The sequence below is a fragment of the Bactrocera oleae genome, chromosome 5 (genome assembly GCF_042242935.1).
Source record: "Bactrocera oleae isolate idBacOlea1 chromosome 5, idBacOlea1, whole genome shotgun sequence".
Taxonomy (NCBI): Eukaryota; Metazoa; Arthropoda; class Insecta; order Diptera; family Tephritidae; genus Bactrocera; species Bactrocera oleae.
Genome location: NC_091539.1, coordinates 42904266 through 42917616, shown reverse-complemented (window position 1 = coordinate 42917616; position 13351 = coordinate 42904266).

The window sequence follows — 13351 nt, the reverse complement described above, 5'->3', positions numbered from 1 at the left end:
CCATACAAACTGAACGATCGAAATTATGCGACGATCGGCTTGTATGAGAAACTTTTTTATTTAACCAGATATCTTCACAAAAGTTGGCATGAATTATTTGCCAAGGAAATGTCATAATAATCGAAGAAATTTTTCAGATCAGACTATTATATCATGCAGCTGCCACACAAACAGACATCTCAAAATAAAGTTCTTATGAGAAAAACTTTTACATTTGACGAGATATCTTCCGGAAATTTGGTACTAATTATTTTCCAAGGCAATGGTGCAAGCTCTGAGGAAAATGTTCATATCGGATCACTATAGCATATAGCTGCCATATAAACTGACCGATCAACATCAAATTTTGCAACCGAAGTTCACGTTTTTTTCTTATTTTTAATTTCAACTGTGCCTAAATCATTTTACTTTTCCAATGATTTTTAAATTAAATTTGTTTATGTTTTGCATTAAACCTCTTAACTTCAAAGCAAATAAACCTACAACTTTTTAAAAAGGATATACTAACAAAAAATTTAGCGCTCTTCAAAAAAGGACTTAATAATTTTTCAATAAAAACCATTCGTTTAAAATTTATACGAGGTTAAAGTGATACACCAAATGTACTGAGCCTTCCTAAAAGCTCCTTATAAATTCTGCTCATTGCTCATACGACATAGCAGCTGAAACTACAGCGGGCGTTTGCAAAACAAATTCAACTTGGCAAATAACGAGCACCCTAATGTAGATATTATATTATATAAAGCAAGCATTTGTATGTGTGCCAAAATGCTTGCATGCAAGTATATGTGTGTGTGTGTTTAAGTGTTGAAATGTATGACGGATGCTAGAATTTCATGTTGTGGCTTCCATTTAGCTTCCGCTCTCCCCTTTTGCCAAAGAAATTAAATTTAATTCATTTTCATTTAATTAGGAAAGTTCACACAAAAATTTATTCGCGTTTTTTGCCAACCCAAATTTTGTTGTTGTGCGCTGGTGTATTACCCACCAACTGGTATGTAGATTTGGTAAATTCGGCGCGCACATTCGCTTGATTACTTTGCGTCTGAATGCAAGAGTTGCTTTTTTGTTGTTTTGTTTTTTGCGGCGTTTTGTTTTTCTTTTATTATTACTTTTTCCCCCGTTTTTGCTTTCGAGCGGAGAACGCACAAGTATGGCAAGACTGTTTGTTCCTTGCGCTGTGTGGCTGCAAGCCAAATCAAAATCAACATAAAATCATGTCGAGTTGCATGCAACATAGCGTATTCACACATAAGTGGGGTATGCTACATTTGTGCATTTGTGTGCCGCGCTCGCCCGGATGCTATTTGCCGCAATTATAGTTTTCCGACATTTTATTTTCGCTCTTTGTGCTTCACTATAGTTTTAGTTTTTTTTTTTTGTGTTTTTTTTTTTGTGGAATTTCGGTTGAGTGCCGAAATTTATGAAATGCATACTTTTGGGCGTTCACTCACATGCAACAGCATTGTTTGCGCGCCGAACTGCATGCCAACCGGCCACACCCGCCCATCAATCCACTTGCGCCACAAACTTCCCCAAAAACCGTCATTCATTCCTTCATTCAACGAACCCGCTATTAACACGTTGCTGGGTTTGGCAGTTTTTGCTGCGCTATTATTATTATTTGTTTTATTTTAAGCAGCTAAATAGTGTGCGGCCACTACTTGTGCCGACCAGCGTGGCATGCCGCACCCCTTTCGCAACAAACTGTTTGCTAAGCCGTATTATTTAGTTTGGCCAACGCTGCTGCTATAAATATTTTTAATTGTTGTTGCTATTTTTTTTTTGGTATTTTTTGTTTTTTTCTTTCTCACTTGCTTTCATTATATTCCCTCGACTGCGCAGCGCATTTACTGTTGTTTGTGTATAAACAAATATTCAAAGTAAGTCGCGTATACGTCGTGGCGCACCACTTTGGCGCTTGCCTGCTTAGCGTTTGGTCAGCTGTGAACGGACGCTCACGCAGTTTTCGTGCACTAAGTGGACGTGTTGAGACCACTTTGGCTACTAACTCTGCGTGAGTGACTCACTCACCTTTACACGCACTTGTTGTGGTTGTTGTTGTTGCCTAACGCATGAAAAATAAGCAAAGCTTTTATGCTCAGCGAAAGTGTTTGCATAACAGTAAATAAGCGTTTAAAAAGTAACACAGTAAACACACAAGCTGGTACAAACTAAGCCGTGTAAGTAACGCCAACAACAAATAGGCGTAACAGCAAACAGTCGCTTCAAAGCGAAAGCAGGTTGAGTGCACAAATTGTTGCACCAAAAGCAACAGCTTATGACGAGACAACTTTTTTTGAGACTTCATATTTTTATGTAAGCTCCAAATGCGCAATATTTTGGATGTACTTTGCGGGTTTTACATGTAAGCCAAGTGTTGTAGACATTAAAGCTGCCGAAGCAGAGAAAAGAGTGCGTCTTTAATTCGAAAATATTGAATGGCTCGCTTAAAACTTCAATCATACTTCTATGAGTTGTTGAATTCAACGATCATTGGTAAGCTACACGCATATATTATTCATATTAAGGGTTTATATCCACTAGTGAATTTAAAAAAATCGATTTTTTCGAATCTACGAGATATTTTAAAAAAATAACGTGATATTACCTTTTTGAAAAAAAATTTTATTCATATACTAATGTATCGAACATGCCATACCTATATATATTTGAAAATATTCTCCGAATATTTGAAGTTCATCCGGCGAATAGTTTCACCGATACGAACATATTTGTAGGAATTTTTAACTTGGCGTAATCCGCTCCCAAAACTTTAAACACGTATTCTTTTAAACGCTGTTTTCAAAGTCGATGAGGAATATTTCTTCGAAACGGCTAACCCGATCGTCTTTTCATTCGACCTTCTAGAATTTTTTTGTTGGGTAATTTTAATTGTAACTAAGCCTGCCTGAAGTGTCGCTTTTTTCACCATTTTTTGGGAAAGCCGCCATTTTGTCAAAAATCAAAATTTTAAGTAGTACTTCGAGCTTAAGCTGTATTCATGTTTAGTAATAATACATTTTATTGGTTTTAAGCTAATTTTAACTAGAAAAACTTTTGCACCGCCAGACTTCTTTTGCCGGAGCTCCAGCTGGAGATCAGCTAAGGGAACAAGGAGATCCAAAACTTGTCAAAATGTATCGCTGATAATTAAGGTTTATTAAGTTCGGTAAATTCAAGTTTTTTATTTATTTACGAAAAACAAAACTTACAAAAAGAACGTGGAAGTGGATATGACCCCTTAATATCCACTCTGTTACTAAATGATCTTTTTGAAAATTTTTGTTTCATTATTTATTCTTATTAAACATAAAGATTACATAAACATAAGAGTAACAGAAAAGTTAATATAATAACATATGAAATTAAATAATTTTTTTCTGAGGAAGCCAACACTATACAAGTATATGATTATATACAGTAGAATAAAAATAAGTGCAAACGTTGGCTTGAGAATTTCTAATATTTCATAAAAAACTACTCGACGGTGGATAAATTAAATAATATAAATTTGGAAAATAAAAGATATCAGATGACCTGAAAAGTTCTCATCGTTTTAAGTAAAAGAGAATTTATTTCATCAAAATTCAATTTTATTATTATTAATAGTTACTCTTCCACTCTTACCACTTTCGCAGTAAAAAATATTGTATATCTGCTACAAAATAGGCCTCGATCTCGATGATTAGCATTTGAATGTCGCTGATTTTCTTAACACCGTTTCTAGATGTCTGAGAATAAGAAAAAGTCGTTGAGGACCAGATCCGCACTATACGATAGATGCGAAAGTAAATTCTTTGATATGACATTGTCGGGATTGTGAGCTCTCGCGGCATGTTCACTTTGCTTTTATTTAATAGCTTTATGTAGTATGATTCATCTTCAACCATTTTGTGGATTGTTTATGTTTTCGGATTTAGCGAACCACTAATGCATGATTGCTTCGCCTAGAGCTGTGGGTGGGAAACAACTATCAAGTCACTGTTACTTTGTTTTTTGAAGTCGATGAATGGATGTATACATACTCCATTAAAAACTCTAAAGGGGGTCCTCTACACTTGAGGTTTCAAAAAATCGATTTTTTTAATCTATACCTAAATACGATATTTCTAATGAAGCATTTCATGGAAAACGTAATTCTTCGTGTTTTTCTGGAACCTGAAACGCACCCGGCTTCGCGCTTTCCGAGCACCGCAATGCGGCTGATAAAAGAAAATGTGATAAAGTTGCATTTTTTACTCATTGTTATATGACTTCTATTCAAAATTTTATGATCGATTTTGATATATTTTTTTTCAATTTTTCAGAACACATGTGGCTATATTTCTCCGAATACGATTTTTCTAATTTTGATTTCTTCCATTTTTACAACTTCTAATAGGTCGAAAAATTTATCAAAATTAGGTTTTTTATAAAAAATTGCATATTTAAAAAAGTTTTCAAAATGCAACAAATCGGCTGCGGAGAAAAAGAGCCAAGTTAAAAATGAACAAGAAAAAATATCGCTTTTTGGATTACAGACAATTCTAATGGCCGAATTATGACAACAATGACACCCGTGTTGTTTTGTAGGTGACAAATTCAATTACCTGCCAAGGGCACGAAATTCAATTATTTAATTTCCAATAATATTTCATGAAAGTCGAAGATTGTATAAGTTAACTTTAAAAGAATATGTCTAAATATGTTTTATAAAACCGCTGGAATCATATCTCAAAAATACGCTCGGACTTGAGGTGTAATTGTGTAGAGGACACCCTTAATTACAATTAATACGAAAAATACTTTATGTATTAAATTAATTGAAAATTTTATTTTGTTTTACTCAAAAAAAAAAAATTAATTGAAAAAACTTTTTTCACACAACATTGCAAACGCTAAGACACACACACCCTGTATGCGACACACGCACTTAAGTCAACAACTTCACTAATAACGAACACCGAGTGAAAGCGCTGCAGAATTTATGAAAGCACAAGTTCGTTGGTACTGAGTTGCCCCTAAAACTGTGCGGGGTGGACAAGTAGTCGAGCCTGCCGTTGGCTTCTGCGTTCGTGTGGCAGGACATTGACTTCTTGTATGCTACTAGAGTGCATGCAGCGTGCCCCACAAGTGGCAACTTGCTAGCCTGCTAGCCCGTGCAACAAACACACGTCTATGCATTTTTGTGTGTGTGTTTTTATTTTTTTGGTGTGTGTGTGTTTGTGTGTGTGCCTTCTCGATGAGGGCATGAGCCTAACAATCACTTGTTGTTGTTGTTTTTTTCGCTTTTATATTAAAATTGTTATTGTTTTCATTTTCACTTTATGCCTTTTTTTTGTTTTAACAATCTTTTCATTGTAAACATGCATGAGTGTATGTGTGTGTGTGTGTAGTTTTTCATTTATTCTTGTTTAATCCTTTTCCGTGTAAAGTGTTCATTACCTATACATATATATATTTTTTTATTTATGCAATTTTATTATGTCATTTTACTTTTTGTTTACATTCTTATTTACTTTCATTTTTTCCGTTGTCACATGCTTTGTTTCTCCCATACTGCGCTTGATTTTCACACTCCATTTGCATGTGTGTGTGTGCGTTTGTGAGATTTCCCTGTGTTTTATATTTTTTTTTCAACGCTTTCGTTGATTTTTCTTTTATATGTGAAACATAATTTTTAAAAACTGTCAGCTCAGTGTCAGTCATGTTGCAACAACCAACAAAACTGCAAGGAACTGCTTTGCACAAACCGTTATAAACACTCACACATACCATACATATACATATATTTGTATAGAGAAATGCAAGCAATGCATTGAAAATGGCTAAAAATGCCACATCTGCGCCATAACCGGGGGGCTTACCATATCCATATATGAATACCCATACATATTTATATATATATATAGATGTGTGTGTGTGTGTGTGTGCACTTTTCCAGCCATTGTTTGCGCTTTTGTTTTAAGCTATGCGCTTGATTAAATTAATGAATGCACCCTTATATTTATATATATTTATATAGTTTCACCAGTTCTACTACACATGCACATACATACAAACATACCAACATACGCACATAAGAACATAATACCAGTGACTAGTTTTCATTCGCAACGAAACTGCAAGTTTTGCCAATTTTGCCTCGTGTTGTCCAATTTTCGTTCTCGCTATCGGCCTCAGATTGTTGTGTTTATAAATCAGCGCGTGGCTGAATAGCGGTAACAGCAATTTGTTGCAAATATTTATATTCTCCCAACATGTTGCACAAAGTATAATAGTTTTTCGTTACTTAGACACCCGTCTGCTTGCCCGTGCAAACGATAGCTTGAGTAAAAATTGAGATATCATGATGAAACTTCATATTTGAGCTTCTGACCCTCTGAGGAATTAAAAATAAAATATAAGTAGGTGAAAAATTAAGTTACAAGACTTCAATTTGAAGAGAACCATTGTAGTTAGCGACTTCTTTAGTATTTGAAAGTAATTTTGATCGGTCAGTTTGTATGGCCACTACCACTATAACATATAACAGTGGTCCGCTATCGGCGGTTCCGACATTTAAGCAACGTCTTAGGGTGAAAAAGATGTGTGCAAAATTCGATCGATATCTCAACAAACTAAGGAACTAGTTCACATATATGCAGCTATACGGACATGGCTAAATCAACTCTGCTCGTCATGTTAATCAATTATATGTAAGTATATATATTATATATTGTATAGTGTCTCCGACGTTTCCTGCTGGGTGTCATAAACTTTCTGTCGAACTTAATATACCCTGTTAGGAAATAAAGAGGTGTACACCAGGTACGAAATTTAGAAAATAAAATATTTTCTGCTGATTTTGTTTATGAAATATGTAATTTTGATAAGTCAAAAAGCATCTCATCTCTTTTTTCAAAGTCTGGCATTTCGTTGACTTACAATTTTTTTCAACAATCATAGGTAATACGAGTACATACCTTACAGACTAATCATCTCTTCTACATTTTTGTTTTTAACCACGGTGATGGTTGCAATCGCTACAGTAGTAATTACGCTTCTTGAAAGAATTACCTAGCTTTCTCATGCTTCCTTGCATAAGAATTTTTAAAGAGACTCACTTCTGAGCTGCTCGTTACATCCTTTCGAGTGGAGAGGATAACTGCCGTAGTTAGAGCAATAGAAGGCAACGACTCGTATATCGGAACCCGAGTATTTTACTGCTTATTCTATTGAGCAACTAAGAAGTAGATGCTCCAGTGTATCTAATTTTATGTCACCGCAGCGACATTCAGCCGATGAGATTATGCACATACTCTCCTGAGTATGTCGTAATTTGTAAATATTACTAGCAGTATTCTAACATTGTCCCTAGACAAATTTATTAGAAAAATGTTTTAGGTACTGATATCTTTTTAAGTTATATCCTCCAAGTAATAATTTTGCATGGCTTAGGTCCATAGTTTATAAAGCGACGGAGGGCTCTGACTTTATCGGCTTAATTTTTGCTAATACCATAATACCAGTACCCACCATATAGAATGTTGAGCAAATATAACTCTTTCTACTTGCTGTATTTTGGATGGAGCTACATAAGTGCAACAACAATGCATAAAATATTTAAACTTAAATTTAATTTACTTTCATACCATTAAAAATACAGATTTTAGTTTTAGGCAGGCATTTGCTCACATCTAAGAACTTTCCATATCTAATTACATATATACATAGGTATATGAATATCCTATACCAAGATTTGCAATTAAAATGTATACATACAAGTATATGTATGTATGTATTTATATACATAGATATCTTACATATAAACTTTACATATACATATTAATACTATAAAAATTCTATCAACTATATTTGATTCCAAAGTATCAATTTTAGGTATTTTATATATATTAACAATATTAAATAGTTTACACAATTTGTTATTAACAAATACTACACATAGTTCTCCACTAAATTTAAGAGAAACATTTGACTTTAATACAGCGCCACCTGTGTGTGAAATGTTGTCGGAGCCGTTAGCATGGGTTGGTGTGTGTGTTCATTATACGATAGCAAAGACAACATCCAGCTGTTAAATATTTTGTTATATAGGCTATTGCAGTGGTTGTGAAACTGTGAAATAATTTGCTTGTAACTAGAATTTGGCGCCTAAAAGCAGCCTACGTGAATGCTTGGGATGAGAAAAGAAATTCTCCTGTATTAAAGAAGAAACGATATACATATCGAAGTGTACAATGTTAGCACGTAAATCTCATATATTGTTGTTGTTGAGGTATGATCTTGTACATATTTATACAAAAGTTTAATTCAGAGGAGAAAAGAAGGTGTGCAAAATTTCAGACCGATATCTCAAAAACTGTATATTATAAATGTATATACTTTATAGGGTCTCTGAGGTTTCCTTTTGGGTGTTTCAAACACCGTGGCAATCTTAATATACCCCGTTCGGGGTATAAAAGGTACCCAGTATTTTTCTAACTTAGAAGAAGCTCTCATACATCAAGGTTGGGTCTTTAACCATCTAATCAAGTTTTATAATGTGGTTTTGTTGCTACGCTATAGTGACGTCATGCTGCAGTTCATATCGCTCACCTTCCCAATTTTAGCAATATTTACTGTTACATATATACATAAATATATATAATCTTGTGTTTAGAGCATGGCTGGTATTGGTTTCGTTGTTTATGTTGCTTCCAAGTTAGACTAGAGGAGATTTTCTGCAACTACAAGATTATGTCTATTAGCAGTTGCTTGAAGGCCAAGTCGATGGGACCCCATTTGCTTAGAGAATGTAAGCTTTGCATTTCAACGTTATTTTTCAACATTTAGTAATGATAAATTACAATACTATACAACCGGAAAGGGATTTTTTCTTAAATTTTCTAACCTCAGAAGACATGGTTCTATTAGAATAGCATACATTTATGGCAAAGGTTACTTTATTAACAGCAAAATTAATATGTAGAATTTTTTAGAATGCCACCGCTGCGACCCCCAATCGAGAAAAATACAGCGAAGAGTGCTCCACTTGAATTTACATACTTACCCAGTAGGAAACGGTTTTAGCAAAAACAAAAATATATGAAAATGATGATGAAGTTGCAAATCAGCTGATTTAAGTTATGTGTAACTGAGCTTAATGTTATTGGGTCGCTTATGAACGGGTTAAGGTTATCAAAATAACAACAACAAGGCAGGGCATAAGTAGTTTAGACCCTATAAAAGTATGTTCTAAGCGATATATTGGTTTCAAAAGCTTTATTTTGACAATGTTTTATAGCATTTTTATAAACGTAATTAAAAGAATATATTGACAACAATACACTTAACGCCTTCTAGTGGAATTTGCTACAGGGAACATCATACATACATACATATCCATTTGAATATAAGTAAACCACTTAAATGCAACCATACATAATATAACCCATAAAAATAAGTGTACAAAATATATATACGAGTACATGTACACGAACTGATATGTATTTACTGGGTTGTATTTCCAACTCCTTCAACATCAAACAATGAACTGCGCTTTGTTTGGAGTTAGAGATACCCGTCACACAAAACACGAGGTTCAGCAACAAGCCATACAAAACAACCGAAGAATAACTCACCTTCAATGGTGTCTAAGGAAAAATGAATAAAGAGCAACAAGAATAAAAATTCATCAAGAGTAACGAAGCTTGCAAAGGAACAGTGGTTTAAAATGTGGGTATCTCGAGAATTATTCGTCAAGAAGACTGTGTACCCAATTTTTTATCTCTTTATCTCTTGATTAAATACAAAATATTTCTTCATTATCGTAGAAGAATACCATCTAAATTCCTCATTGAAGATTCTGGTAGTTCCGTTATGCATGAATATAATTATTGCATATTTTATGATAACATTTTTGGAAAAAATCTGGGTAGAATTCCCTTTTAGTTCCAATAGTACTAATGAATTTAATAAAAAACTGGGCCTCAAACCCAGAGCCGAAATACACTCTGTACTCAGTAGTCAAATTTAGTAGTAGTTCTTTCAGAGTAATTCCATGATTATGTGACCTATTTTAAGCAGATCCCTAGCGACCCCATTAAGTAGCTAACAAGTGCGGTCTGTGAGTTAAACGTGGTAAAATCTATTATTAAGACAATCGGTTGAGATACAGATACAAGACGATACCATATTTTTGCTTCAGAAACAAGAATGCAATCATGTCTTTGTACTGTATGGAGTTTGTAAAAATTATTATAATATTCATATAATATCATATCAGATCGAGGCAAAAAAATTAATCAAGCGTAGGAGTCCAACTCCCAATGACTCTGTTACACAAATAGGGTTAAATTTTGAAACCATCCTCTAATGTCTTTTAAACTTTAACCACACTGATCGGCTAAGAAGAATAGACCCACGGTAAGACTTTTAAAACCCCTATAAGAAAAATTATATCAGGCTTAAGCCGCATCAGTCTCTTCAACATGAAAAAACGTTGACTGCGGTTGTAGCGAAGCTATAATACCCATCAAAAATACAAACGATTTCTTACAAGAACTTTGATCGATCAGTTTGTACAGCCACTATATGCTATATTGTCTCGATCTGAAAAATTTCTTCGGAGATTGTACAGTTGCCTAAGGCAATAACCCATACTTTCGTGAAGATATCTCGTCAAATGAAAAATTTTTCCTTATAAGCACTTTATTAGGATCGTTCAGTTAGCAGCTATATGCTATAGTGGTACGATTTCGATTTCGTTCCGACAAATAAGCAGATTCTTGGTGAAAAAAATACTGGTGCGAAATTTCAGATCCATATCTCAAAAACTGAGGGACTATATAGGTTCGTATATGTACAGACGGGCCGATAGACAGACTGACATGACTAAACCGACATAGCTCGGCACGCTGATCAATTACACATACATATAATTTATAGGCTCTCTGACGCCTTCTTCTGGGTATTACAAACATCGTGAAAACTTAATATATCCTATTCAGGGTATAAAAACGTGTCTCCTTGATAAAAATTAGTTTTCGACTAAAGTTTGCTTTAAATAACTATTGCATTTTCTAGGAAGATAAACTAGAAGCTCCTAATTGCAAAAGATGCTCTATTAACCAAGTAATAACAAGATTTACAAAATCTACAACCGCTAATTAAAACCGAAACATATACAAATAACCACTTATACCTGACTAAAGCAAAAACGATGACACTGTGCGTCCGACACTGTCACTCGTCGATTGCAGACAGTTCTTCAGCGCGCAATGCTTTTGATTTTTAGAGAAGCTGAAAAGTGGAAAAAATCAACAACAAAGTAAAAATGCTCAAAAGCACCGGTTCGCTAGTTCATGAGAGAATTGGTGTGACTCGGTGTGCCGCCACGCGACGGAAGGTGGTGCAGTGCACCGCCACAGGAGAGCCAAACAACATAAAAACTCACGAGCACTATGTGTATATGGGTGTGTGTGTGTGTGTGTAAGTTTCTAACAAATGGGCAGACAAAGCGGTGTGTGTTTGGTTTTGTTGTGCCGCATTGGAGCGCGTCAATGGAGTCGTCGTCGTCGTCGTCAGCGATCGGCCAGTAAACAGTAAACACAAACAACGAATGAATGTTCGCTTTTTGCCAACAATTCAAAGTGAATGCTGCGGACGCGGCGCGGACGTTTGGCTGCTCGCGTTTACTGGATTCAGTAGAATCGATCTTGTCGAGACGAGCAAATGTAACGAGCGGATATAACACTAACTAACTGCCTAGGCTTAGTGTATAGTGCATAGTTTAGGTGAAGGAATGAACTGATGAAACCCTTTCCAATTATTGGGGTTGTCTTTGATTTTGTAATGTGTGACTCGAGCTTAATTATCAATTTGAATTACAAAAGTGTGGAGTATAGAATAAATTAACGAGCATAGATTAAAGTGAGCCTACAAAATATAATATATGAAAAGTGTATATAGTTGATCGCCAGTGTTATTTGTAAACAAAAGAAGAGAGCTCATGCAGTCTTCCGTGATCGCGCGGCGCATGTGGTGAGGCATTTTCGCACTTGTAGACGTTTGTGACTCGTGTGTGACAGGCGAGCGAGTGCGCAGTATTTTCTTGATCGCTGTCTTCGTGCGTGTTTATCTTTTTTCACCTGTACTCGCTGTTCTGTGGCGTGGTTTTCTTACCTTTTTATTGTGTAGTCAATGATGAGTTTTCCGATATGAGCTGAAATATAGGTGTGTGTGTGTGTGTACATACATGTAAACTCCGAGTTGGTGTCTATCGGAGACTGCGTCGCAGGTGTGTAGGGCAGCAAATATTTTCGCAGAAGACACATGCTTGTTGTGGTAGGAAATATTTGTGATCTGTTTAGAATGGAATGCGCCAGTATGCCGCGCTCTAAGTATACTTTTGATGAACATAGAAATAATATTATCTTCTACGAACTGCAAAAATGTTTCTCTCGTTTGAAATGCTAACAAATAAACAATAAATTTGCAATTTGTAAACTGTTAATGAGAAAGAAAAATAAAGAAAAATTAGAAAAATAAAATATAAAAAAAAGGTTTGATGATTATATTATTGTGCTAAATTTTGCTCTTTGATCAAGGCTATATAATTAAAATAAACATACAAACACTTTTTAATGTTTGTTCTAAATTTTTGTATATTTATATTCTGAACAGGGTATACTAAGTTTAACACGATGCTTGTAACACCCAAAAGGAAATGTCGTAGGCTGTCTGTTCCTCTGTCGCTCAGTTTTTAAGATCACAATATTTTTATACCCTTTTGTGCTAAATGCATAATGCATCTGTGAAGGGTATTATAGCTGCGATGCAAGTAGTTAATGTTATTTTCTTGTTTCATTTCACTTTCGTTTCTACATTCACTATTGTTGTTGCACTAATTATTCCGCACTACAATTTCCTCTGCATTATCAGCAGTATTTTATTGAAAAATTGATAATGGAATGCGCAAAACGCAAAATTGACACAGTGCTCGACACAAAAAAAGAATTTTTAATTATAAAAGTTCATTTGCATGAGCGTACTAGGCCATATGACTCGACAAGCCGACTGATAAGTAATGAAGAGAGAACAAAGCGAAAAATTGATATGTAAAACAAAATTTAATTTTTTACGAAAAATACTATGTACATATGTATACATTAAATACAAACACACATACAGTATATACATATATAGTATACATTTTCTATATAAACATATGGAATAAAAAAATTATAATTATTAAAAATAAGTATTGAAACGTAATAAAATTATGAAATACGTGGGTTGTATTTTTAAATTACACATAACTACACGAACCACTTTATTCAGTAAAATTTAGGCAACTCCAAAATACGCAATAATAATGGTATAAAAC